The sequence below is a fragment of the Wyeomyia smithii genome, chromosome 2 (assembly GCF_029784165.1).
Source record: "Wyeomyia smithii strain HCP4-BCI-WySm-NY-G18 chromosome 2, ASM2978416v1, whole genome shotgun sequence".
NCBI lineage: Eukaryota > Metazoa > Arthropoda > Insecta > Diptera > Culicidae > Wyeomyia > Wyeomyia smithii.
The window spans coordinates 49147822-49159963 of record NC_073695.1 but is presented as its reverse complement, the minus strand read 5'-3'; the positions used below and the strand labels follow the sequence as shown (position 1 = coordinate 49159963).

At 38.0% G+C, this 12142-nt stretch overlaps 1 protein-coding gene across 2 annotated transcripts in view; it reads left to right on the top strand.

Annotated features, from left to right (window-relative positions):
• The window catches only part of LOC129722031 (protein furry), a 149925-nt gene that overhangs the window by 15073 nt on the left and 122710 nt on the right, over positions 1-12142 (top strand). Inside the window, exon 1 of one of the 2 annotated variants that reach the window (XM_055675214.1) lies at positions 9421-9439. The exons of the other annotated variant lie outside the window; for it this stretch is intronic. The gene's annotated coding sequence lies outside the window, so the exon portion shown is untranslated. Of the gene's footprint in view, positions 1-9420; positions 9440-12142 lie in introns of those variants that run through there. 2 annotated transcript variants of the gene reach the window in all.

The window sequence follows — 12142 nt, the reverse complement described above, 5'->3', positions numbered from 1 at the left end:
TCTGTTTCCCTGAGCCCAGAATGCTGGCTCCGTCGATGATTGAGGTTGAACCTCCAATGCATCAGAAATAGCCAAAGTCAAAGTCTTTGGATTTCTGGACTTTACTAAATAAGCTGCCGATTTGTCTCTTAAACCATTTATAAAGGTGTGTACGGATATAGGCTCCACCACTGGCCTAGCGGAAGCTTCGGTAGTAAATGGGGGGCCTTTGGAAACCCATGCAGCTGCCAGTTTCGTGGCTAGTTTTTCAATTTCACTGCCGAATTCGGTAACAGTTCTACCACTCCTCTGCTTTAACGATCGCAATTCAGCTTCCACCGCTATGGGGGTGAGCTGGACAGCAAACTTCTCTTTAAGTGTGGCTTTCGCTACCGCAAGGGTTTGAACTCCTTCGAGGGATCCGCGTGCAGCGCCCACTAATCGGGATTTGAGAAAGGTAATAAAGCTGACTTCCGGTACTTCCGGGTCATCAGCTCGTAGGACATCCACGTTGTCCAACCAAGACTGGAGAGAAGCAGCATCCCCGTCGTATTTATCAACGACTCGGATAGCCACTCCCAAATCAATTTTATGAGCCATTGTGATCGTTTTTTGGCTTATTTCGCTTAAATTACTTTCTTTGTCGTCGTCTTCGTCTCCTATGTCTCTTGGGTCGTTTTCTGTAATCGTTAAATTTAAGTCTCCCTTTAACAAGGTCAAACACTGAATGGCTATTGTTTTTAATTTTTTGTATCTTTTTCTAATGACAATATAGTCGGCGGTTCCTTCAGCGGTTACTGTTATCTGCTTGATTTCTCGTAATAGATCGTATACCGCTTTAATCTTTTTATGCCTAGTCGGCGCTGTCAAATTCTTAAATTTTTTTTAAACTAGCTAGCAACTTGTTTAGAGTGTCACCAGCTTCAAAAATTTTTTCCATTTAGCATTAAAGCATAGGTTGTATGTTACGTAGTTATTTATTTTTTTTTTATATATATATATATATATATATATATATATATATATATATATATATATATATATATATATATATATATATATATATATATATATATATATATATATATATATATATATATATATATATATATATATATATATATCTTTCAGACAGGAATGGTCATAATAAGTATAGAGTGTTTTTGATACGAGGAAAATACATATATATATATATATATATATATATATATATATATATATATATATATATATATATATATATATATATATATATATATATATATATATATCGTTGGGTTTGCGGACGACATCACACTTGAGGTCTACGGCGAGTCGATCGAGGAGGTTGAGTTGACGGCTTCGCACTCTATAAGCGTCGTCGAGGACTGGATGCGCTCCAAAAAACTGGAGCTTGCGCATCATAAGACGGAGATTTCAGTTGTCAATAACCGCAAGTCGAAGCAACAGGCGTTGATCAGTGTCGGGAATTGCACCATCGCCTCTAAGCGCTCCCTGAAGCTGCTGGGGGTGATGATCGATGACAAGCTCGCCTTCGGGAGCCATGTCGAATATGCCTGTAAGAGGGCTTCAATGGCTATTGCAGCATTATCTCGCATGATGTCCAATAGCTCAGCAGTGTACGGCAGCAAGCGGAAACTTCTAGCTAGCGTGACTTCGTCCATACTGAGATACGGCGGGCCAGTGTGGTCCAAAGCACTAGGTACTAGTAAACATCGGGGTAAGTTGGAAAGTACCTACAGGCTCATGTGCCTGAGGGTTGCGAGCGCGTATCGAACTGTGTCATACGACGCAATCTGCGTCCTGTCCGGCATGATGCCTATCAGCATAGCCATTAAGGAGGACGTAGAATGCTTCGATCAACGTGACACAAGGGGCATACGAGGTACCAGAAGATCATTCTCGATGATCAGATGGCAGCAGGAGTGGTCCAATTCCGTGAAGGGTAGATGGACGCATCGACTTATTCCGGATGTATCCGGATGGGTCGGGAGGCGCCATGGAGAAGTGAACTTCCATCTGACACAGATTCTGTCAGGCCATGGTTGCTTTAGGCAGTATCTACACAGATTCGGGCATGCGGGGTCCCCCATGTGTCCCGAGTGCGCGGAAGCGGAAGAGACTGCTGAGCATGTCTTCTTCGTGTGCCCTCGTTTTGTGCATGCGCGGAGCGACATGATGGTAGTGAGCGGGCCAGACACCACTCCGGACAACCTAGTTCGGAGGATGTGTAAAGACCCAAACATTTGGAGGGCGGTTTGTACAGCCGCCTCTCAAATAGTTTTAGAATTGCAAAACAGGCGACAGGTTGACCACCGACACGCCAGTGTTAGCTAACGGCCAGTCTCCAGGTTAGTTAGCTAAGTTAGCAAAAAGACCTAAAGAACCAAGAGGGTGCACAGAGCACAAAAGCCGCTCCCCGAAGCAATACCTAGCGGTGGTCCCGGGGAGTATTATGGGCTGGAGACTGAAGGGGTTTTAGTGGGTCCGGTCACTGATTCAAACCAACCCCACACTCCCTGAGGTTGGTCACCTCAGGGGTTTGGATGCAAATTTCCCCTTCACCTGAAAAAAAAAAAAAAAAAAAAAAAAAAATATATATATATATATATATATATATATATATATATATATATATATATATATATATATATATATATATATATATATATATATATATATATATATATATATATATATATATATATATCCATATCTACTTACACGTATACGTGGATAAGTGTTTTATTTTTTTTTTCGTTGCTACTCCATATGTAAAATAGAATACTTATATTCTTGTTGTTACCTAAAAGGTATATTTTTAAATATTGCGAAGTTTTATTAAACAACTCACGATACTCTCCTTTAGTCTAAAACGAGTTGGTCCATTGTATATTTCAGTGATTTCCCATATTATTCCACAACAGCACTGTATCTATTTCATCGTATAGCGCTGCCAGAGCGTTGAAAGTTGTCGTTGGTGCGCTATATCTGATGGCTGCATTTGTAGCTAGGTGGTACAGGTGTTCCGAAAGTTTCAAGTATGCTTCGGCCTCTTCCGGCATAAATGATCGTTGTTTGATATGGTCGTACAAAGTGTCTCTTAATTGCGTTAGATGATGACGGCAATATTGCACTAGAAATTGCGGCTCTATGGGATCTATCCATTTTTTTTTTACTTATTGTTCGTGATTGCTCATAATTGTTTATTTTTCAGCAATAACGTCTGTCAAGCGGGCGATAGAACGTGCTGTGCGTTCTGCGTCCCGTGTTTTTGCACTTTTATATCGCTTCTCTAATTCTAGAACTAAAGAGATAGCGACCACTACACAAATGACCCACAAGATGACACTATGTTCTTCGTGATATGAGGTGTGTAGGTCTTGATTGTTGACCACTTGCACCAAAGCATCACCACTGGTGTCCGTCTTGGACTGGGGTGTGCCCATTCTTACATCGTTAACACTCACTGTGGCCTCTTCTAGTGGTGCATTTGGTCTTTTCTGGTTCATTCGAGGAACCTGGAATCTTCTAATCGCCTCATCGTTAACTTTACGTTGCACAATTCCACTGACTGATACTGCACCTTTTCTACTGCTCTTCGGGTTATTGTTCACTGTTTTGAACATTTTACATTTGTATATCTTTGTTGCACAATTTCAAACACTTCATAACTGGGTTCAAAGTTTTCAGTAAAGCGACGCCGAACCGATACACCATCATAGGATCGCCTCCTGGCAGGATCGCCATGAAAAGTTGTTGCCTGTATATATGTGTTTATGTGGGTTTCGGTTACTAAAAGAGAACTCGAACCTCTCGAGTGTACGGTCGATTCAATAATGCTTTTTTTTTTTTTTTAAGGGGGGATTTGTTAGTAGCTTAAGTATTTATGATAAATATTAGTAAATAATGAGTATGTGTGTCCAATCACAAATGGTGACTTCTCAACACTGTTAGAAATTTGTAATTTTAATTGTTAGGATTTGTTTGCTTTCGCAATTAGGACTTATCATTCGTAGGGATTTAAACCTACTTGTCAGAAAAGGGGAAGTAAACTTACAACTAACTTAATTGCTAACTTATTGGCTATAAAGAGAGCTTATCGTAGCAATTGAGGATTGCAACGATTTTTGTCGAAAATTGTTAATAATTTTATTTGACATAGCTTCTAATGGTTCAACACCAGTAAGTCTATGTAATTCGAGTGTACCAAACCAAGGAGGACGCTTCAAAATCATTTTCAGAATTTTATTCTGAATCCTTTGGAGCGTTTTCTTCCTTGTTGAACAGCAACTTGACCAGATCGGTACAGCATAAAGCATTGCTGGTCTAAAAATTTGTTTGTAAATCAAAAGTTTGTTCTTTAAGCAAAGTTTAGAATTCCTGTTAATGAGAGGATATAAACATCTCGTATATTTGATGCACTTGGCTTGTATACTCTCAATGTGCTCTTTGAAAATAAGTTTTTTATCATAAATTAGTCCCAAGTACTTAACCTTGTCGGACCAACTTAAAATAACCCCATTCATCTTGACAACGTGATTATTGTTTGGCTTGAGGAAAGACGCCCTAGGCTTATGCGGAAAAATTATCATTTGAGTTTTAGAAGCATTGGGAGAGATTTTCCACTTTTGCAAGTAGGAAGAAAAAATATCTAAACTTTTCTGCAATCGACTGCATATGACACGAAGACTTTTTCCTTTTACGGAAATGCTTGTGTCATCGCAGAACAATGACTTTGTGCATCCTGGAGGCAAATCAGGAAGATCTGAAGTGAATATGTTGTACAGGACTGGACCCAAGACTGAACCTTGAGGCACACCTGCTCTGACAGGAAATCTATCAGATTTTGAATTCTGATAGACAACCTGCAGAGTTCGATCAGTAAGATAATTTTTTAAAATTTTGATTAGGAAAATTGGAAAATTAAAAGTTTGCAATTTCGCAATCAAACCTTTATGCCAAACACTGTCGAATGCTTTTTCTATGTCTAAAAGAGCAGCTCCAGTGGAATAACCTTCAGATTTGTTAGCTCGTATCATACTAGTAACTCTGAGCAATTGATGAGTTGTGGAATGCCCATGGCGAAATCCAAACTGTTCATTTGCAAAAATTGAATTTTCGTTGATGTGTGACATCATTCTGTTAAGAATAACTCTCTCAAACAGTTTACTTATTGAAGAAAGCAAACTGATTGGTCGATAACTTGAAACTTCAGCTGGGTTCTTATCCGGTTTTAAAATGGGAGTAATTTTTGCATTTTTCCATAATTTGGGAAAATATGCAATTTTGAAGCAGCAATTGAAAATTTTCACTAAAAAATCCATTGTGCTCTCAGGGAGATGTTTGATTAGTATATTAAAGATTCCATCGTCACCAGGTGCTTTCATATTTTTGAAATTTTTAATAATTGATTTAATCTCATTCAAGTTAGTTTCAATTATTTCTGCAGGTAAAAAATTCTGGGAAGAAATTAAATCAAATTGACGTGTGACTTCATTTTCAATTGGACTCACAAAATTCAAATTTGAGTTATGAACACTCTCAAACTGCTGAGCAAGTCTTTGAGCCTTTTGTTCATTGGATACAAGAAAACGTTCACCATCTTTTAAAACTGGAATAGGCTTTGAAGGTTTCTTAAGAATCTTCGACAGCTTCCAAAATGGTTTTGAATATGGTTTCAATTTTTCAACTTTAGTCTCAAAATTTTGATTTCTCAGAAGAGTAAATCTATGTTTAATCTCTTTCTGTAAATCTTTATAAATAGTTTTAAAAACAGGGTCACGAGAACGTTGATATTGACGTCTGCGGACATTTTTCAAACGAATTAGAAGTTGAAGATTTTCGTCAATTATTGGTGAATCAAATTTCACTTGAGCCTTTGGAACAGAATAATTCCTGGCATCAAAAATTGCACATTTTAATGCTTCCAAAGCGGAATCAATATTCACTTCGTTTTGCAAATCAAGCTCATTATTGAAATTTCTCTCAATATGAGTTTTGTATTTTTCCCAATTTGCCTTGTTATAATTAAAAACAGAGCTCATAGGGTTTAAAACTGATTCTTGTGATAAAGAAAAAGTTATTGGAAGATGGTCAGAATCAAAGTCAGCATGTGTGATCAAATCACTACATACATGACTTTGATCTGTTAGCACCAAATCAATTGTTGAAGGGTTTCTTACAGAAGAAAAGCATGTAGGACTATTCGGAGACAAAATAGAATAGTATCCTGAAGAACAATCATTGAATAAAATTTTGCCATTGGAATTACTTTGAGAATTATTCCATGAACGATGTTTAGCGTTAAAATCGCCGATTATGAAAAATTTCGAACGATTTCTGGTGAGTTTTTGTAAATCACCTTTAAAATAATTTTTGAGCTCACGTGTGCATTGAAATGGTAAATATGCTGCGGCAATAAATAAAATCCCAAGTTCAGTTTGAACTTCAATTCCCAAAGTTTCAATAACTTTCGTCTCAAGATGGGGAAGAGCACGATGTTTGATTCGGCGATGAATAACAATTGCAACTCCACCGCCGGAACCCTGAATCCTATCATATCTATGAACCACGTAATTGGGATCATATTTTAATTTTATGTTAGGTTTCAAAAATGTTTCAGTAATAATTGCAATATGCACATTATTTACTGTTAAAAAATTAAAAAGCTCATTCTCATTGGCCTTCAATGAGCGAGCATTCCAATTTAATATTTTAATTGTTTTATTTAAAATCATTGCTAAATTTTAAATTAGAAACAATTTTAATAGTAAAATTTGTGCCTATTTGAATGGCTTCAAACATTGATTTTGCCTGCAACATGGCGTTCATAAGATCGAACATTGCCTGTTGCAAAAAAGAAAGTTTACCTGCCGTAATAGGCCCCAGGCAGTTGACATTAGAAAAAATATTTTCGGCAGCAATATTAGCTGGAGTAATAGGTGTACAATTATTTTCTAGCGTGTTTTGCTTACCCATATTAACGGTCATTTTCGAACTACCAACACTAGGCGGTATAATGTTCGAACTACCTGTAACCTGTGCATAAGTTAAACGGGTATGCAAAGGAGTAGGTAAACTATGCGTCACTGGTACGCTTGGAGAATTTTGTTTTGAAGTTGGTTTTAATTGAGAAACTGAATTTTGTTTACCTTGCCTTGCCTTAACAATTGCTAAACGGACTGGGCATTGATAAAAATTTGACATATGGTTGCCGTTACAATTCGCACAGCGAAAATTTTTACTCTCTTTCACAGGACATGTGTCCTTTTTGTGAGAAGAGTCTCCACAATTAAGACATTTTTGGTCCATGTTACAGAATTTGGAACCATGGCCATAACGTTGGCAAGTACGGCATTGGGTGATATGCTTTTCACCTCCGCCATACTTCCTATAAGTTTCCCACTTTACACGCACATTATACAAAGCATGTGCTTTTTCAAAAAATTTTAAGTTGTTAACCTCATTGCGGTTAAAATGAATTAAATAATTAACAAGGGAAATTCCAGTTCTCTGACTGTTTTCGCCTCGTGATTTTTGTTTCATTAGAATTACTTGGGTAGGGGCTATGCCAAGTAATTCTGTTAAAGTAAGTTTGATCTCATCAACGGTTTGATCGTTGGTGAGACCTTTCAAGACAACCTTGAACGGCTTGGCGTTCTTGGTGTCATATGTAAAAAATTTGTACATCTTGTCAGTTAAATACTGAACAAGACGATCACGACCCTTTACTGAGTCGGCTAATAAGCGGCATTCACCTCTACGGCCAATTTGATAGGTAACTTTAACGTCAGAAACAAACGTTGAAAGTTCCTTTTTGAATATATTAAATTCAGAAGAAATAGTTACCACAATAGGTGGAACTTTCTCCTTTTTTAAAGATTTTATATTTTGTATAGTTTCATTATTGGTAACTTCCATTTCACCAGCTTCTTGCTCAGGCAAAATATCAAAAGGATTGTCACTACAGACACTCGATGTGTCAGAAAGAGATGCCTCTCTTTTCCTCCCCGCAGCGATGCGAGGTTTCTTTTTCCGTCCAGTCATTTCAGGTGATATGAAAAAAGTTAAAACAAATGTTAAATTCAAAAGTAGGTAGTCTTGAAAAAGACTGATGGGAAATAACTTTCAGGTAGTCTTTAAAAGACACACTGACAAAACACAAACTTTGAAGCTATAGGCAGTCAAAGACCAGTCCACAAGCAACCGAAAAAACGTCTGATCTGTAGGACAGTTCAAGACGCACTGATTCAATAATGCTTTATTATTTCTATTTCATAGCCTATACAGGCCGCACGATCGCAGATCGATACGTGACCTTTAATGCTGTGCTCAGCATAATCGCCGTCGCCCGTTCCTCGCGCGGGTGGCGTGATAGCGTGTGGCGTGATAGTGTTTACACTACTTAAGTTTATATTACTTTCTTTTGCTTATCCTTAAAGGGGCCGTATCCACCACAGTGGAAATTTGTAGGTAATGATGCATAAACTCTGTTCAGCAAGAGTTTTGGTTGCAACTGGAATATTTGAAAATTTTTGAGGAATCCAACAAGTTTCAGAGCATCATTGGCTTCTTTTTAAATAAGCATATTATGGACGAGTTTGAATTAGAGTACTAATACAATATATGGAATTTTGTATTAAAATGAATATAACATCAATGTATACTTATGTCCGTAACAATCCGTTTAAAAAAACTGCAAAAAGCCATATCGCAGGTATTATTTATTTTGGAAGGGAAAAAAGTACTGGAATGAAAATTAACCTTTCGGAGAAACCAGGAAAAATCGAGAAATTTCATTTTTGGAGTTGACTTACTGTTTTATAGTTAAAAACGGTCGAAACAAAAATGGCGTTACTTCCAGTATTTTGGCCCGGAAATACTCTAGGACTCCAGATCGTGCCAAAGAATGTTTTATTTTCGGATATTCGGATAGAAACATTGAAGCAGACTATTTCTAATGCAAATGTAGAAAGTAGATAGCAACGCTTTTGCTTGTAATGGCTAACGCTGTTGAATGAAATTGCCAACTAATTGGAGCTAGTACGTATGGTTTGTTGTTTGATCATAATGAACACTGAATGACCAATACAAAAATGTACACGACACCAAGAAAAAAAAAAATCACCGCTCACATCCATGTAGGTTTGATGAAAATATGAAAAATCGCGTCACACAATTAGCCTGCTCGTGTCAAGATTGGCCTGGCAGACAGACGGTGGAAATCTCGCAAACCTTTTGCTGCGAGACGGGGCAGATCATGCGGAAGTCACACGAGAGAAGGCGGTTGGCGGGGTTGTGCAGTACAGGTTCGGTGTAGGATATGGTCACTTTTTTGCTTCGACGGTAAATTTAAGTCATTTAGTGTGAAAAACGATCGCGAACGATTAGGAATCGCCGCGGTTGGCGTGCGCGCGATGACTTTTCTGTCCTGACCGCGGTTGACACCCGCATACTGGTTTGTAATGTTTACGTGTAATCGGCGAAGAGGTCGGATGTTGCGGTTCGCATGTGTGAAACAGTGAGGGTGATGGCTCTTCAAATGTCATTTGTCAATCAGTTGAGGATTTGTGATTCAACACACCGTTATAAGAAGAATTTCGCAAAATTGCATAATAATACAGTGCCTGCAATTATCAAAGCATCTCGAAATTTCCTTTTTAGCGAAAAAATGTTTAGTGAACATGCTGCATTCTACGAACCGTCCTACATCCATTGGCGGACTGTGATTCATGTGACAACGTTGTTTGTTTTTGGTTTAGCCTACCGCCCCTCGGCTGCTGTAGACAGCCCAGTCGTTAATTCAGCAACATTAGGCACCGCATAAAACTGCCGCAATGATTTACCTAGTATGCCAGCTTATGTCGACTAAATATGCTGCTTTTTGTGCGAGGCATATTGCCAAAATGACTCCCCACATAGCACTATTCGCGGTCAGCCAAAACTGTGGACACCTGCGAATATCATACAGAGTGAATCCACTGTCCAAAGCTAACAATACAACCGCTTGCTCATCCACGGCCGGCATGTTCCGATCCGAACGGATTTGAGGTAGACGGCCCGCGTTTCGCGGCGATGTGAAATGGATGTTAATTCAATTATAAACAGTACATGCGATGGCACATGTTCAACATCTACTTGTTTATTAGCGTTCCCGTAAAAATATGGATTTCGCTGTCTATCGGCAGCGTGATGTCACTTCTTTCATTTAAATACGTAGTTGCGCGTAACGTAATCAGTACTATTTGTGTTTCGATGATATTTGTACGATTGGTTGTAAACACACAAAAAAATGATGGGATTGGAGAAATGTTGCATTTGCAAAAGTTTTTCTTAAATCGCTGCACTTCGGAAGTTCCGTATTTACAACAATTATCAGGATTTTGAGAGTTTAATTGTCAACGAAAGCTTAATGGTTAATTCTTTATAACTAAATTAATATTATGTTCACACTGAGTGTCTACAAAGTGATTACCGGCTTGCTTTATGTAGGATCGCATCACCTCCAGGTGTTGATACTAGGAATTGAGGCCTTTCTAAAATTTATATGCATAATCCTCAAGTAATTTATGTTACTATTCATATCTCTCTGTGTAAGTCCCTCGGTGGTTGCCTCCTTCGCTCATACAAAACATAATTGTTTAGCCCGACACAAGAGACAACGAATGGCACCATGAATTGCAGCGAGCAGTTTACTTTGCAGATTTGCTGTTTGCAAGTAATTAGGATCGCTTTTATTAGATTTGCATATTTTCGCTGGCAGGACGACTAACGTCGCACACACAGTTATCGTTGGTTTTATGGAATTTTAGCTTACATAATTGGGGGATTACAAAGTAATTTGCATTGGATTTGAAACAAGAAAAAAAGAAACGAAGTGGTTCATTGTTTCCCACAGTGTCAAAGCTTGAAATTGTTGCATGAATCAGTGCGTCTTGAACTGTCCTACAGATCAGACGTTTTTTCGGTTGCTTGTGGACTGGTCTTTGACTGCCTATAGCTTCAAAGTTTGTGTTTTGTCAGTGTGTCTTTTAAAGACTACCTGAAAGTTATTTCCCATCAGTCTTTCTCAAGACTACCTACTTTTGAATTTACAATTTGTTTTAACTTTTTTCGTATCACCTGAAATGGCTGGACGGAAAAAGAAACCTCGCATCGCTGCGGGGAGGAAAAGAGAGGCATCTTGTTCTGACACTTCGAGTGTCTGTAGTGACAATCCTTTTGATGTTTTGCCTGAGCAAGAAGCTGGTGAAATGGAAGTTATTAATAATGAAACTATACAAAATATAAAATCTTTAAAAAAGGAGAAAGTTCCACCTATTGTGGTAACTATTTCTTCTGAATTTAATATATTCAAAAAGGAACTTTCAACGTTTGTTTCTGACGTTAAAGTTACCTATCAAATTGGCCGTAGAGGTGAATGCCGCTTATTAGCCGACTCAGTAAAGGGTCGTGATCGTCTTGTTCAGTATTTAACTGACAAGATGTACAATTTTTTTACATATGACACCAAGAACGCCAAGCCGTTCAAGGTTGTCTTGAAAGGTCTCACCAACGATCAAACCGTTGATGAGATCAAACTTACTTTAACAGAATTACTTGGCATAGCCCCTACCCAAGTAATTCTAATGAAACAAAAATCACGAGGCGAAAACAGTCAGAGAACTGGAATTTCCCTTGTTAATTATTTAATTCATTTTAACCGCAATGAGGTTAACAACTTAAATTTTTTTGAAAAAGCACATGCTTTGTATAATGTGCGTGTAAAGTGGGAAATTTATAGGAAGTATGGCGGAGGTGAAAAGCATATCACCCAATGCCGTACTTGCCAACGTTATGGCCATGGTTCCAAATTCTGTAACATGGACCAAAAATGTCTTAATTGTGGAGACTCTTTTCACAAAAAGGACACATGTCCTGTGAAAGAGAGTAAAAATTTTCGCTGTGCGAATTGTAACGGCAACCATATGTCAAATTTTTATCAATGCCCAGTCCGTTTAGCAATTGTTAAGGCAAGGCAAGGTAAACCAAATTCAATTTCTCAATTAAAACCAACTTCAAAACAAAATTCTCCAAGCGTACCAGTGACGCATAGTTTACCTACTCCTTTGCATACCCGTTTAACTTATGCACAGGTTACAGGTAGTTCCAACATTATACC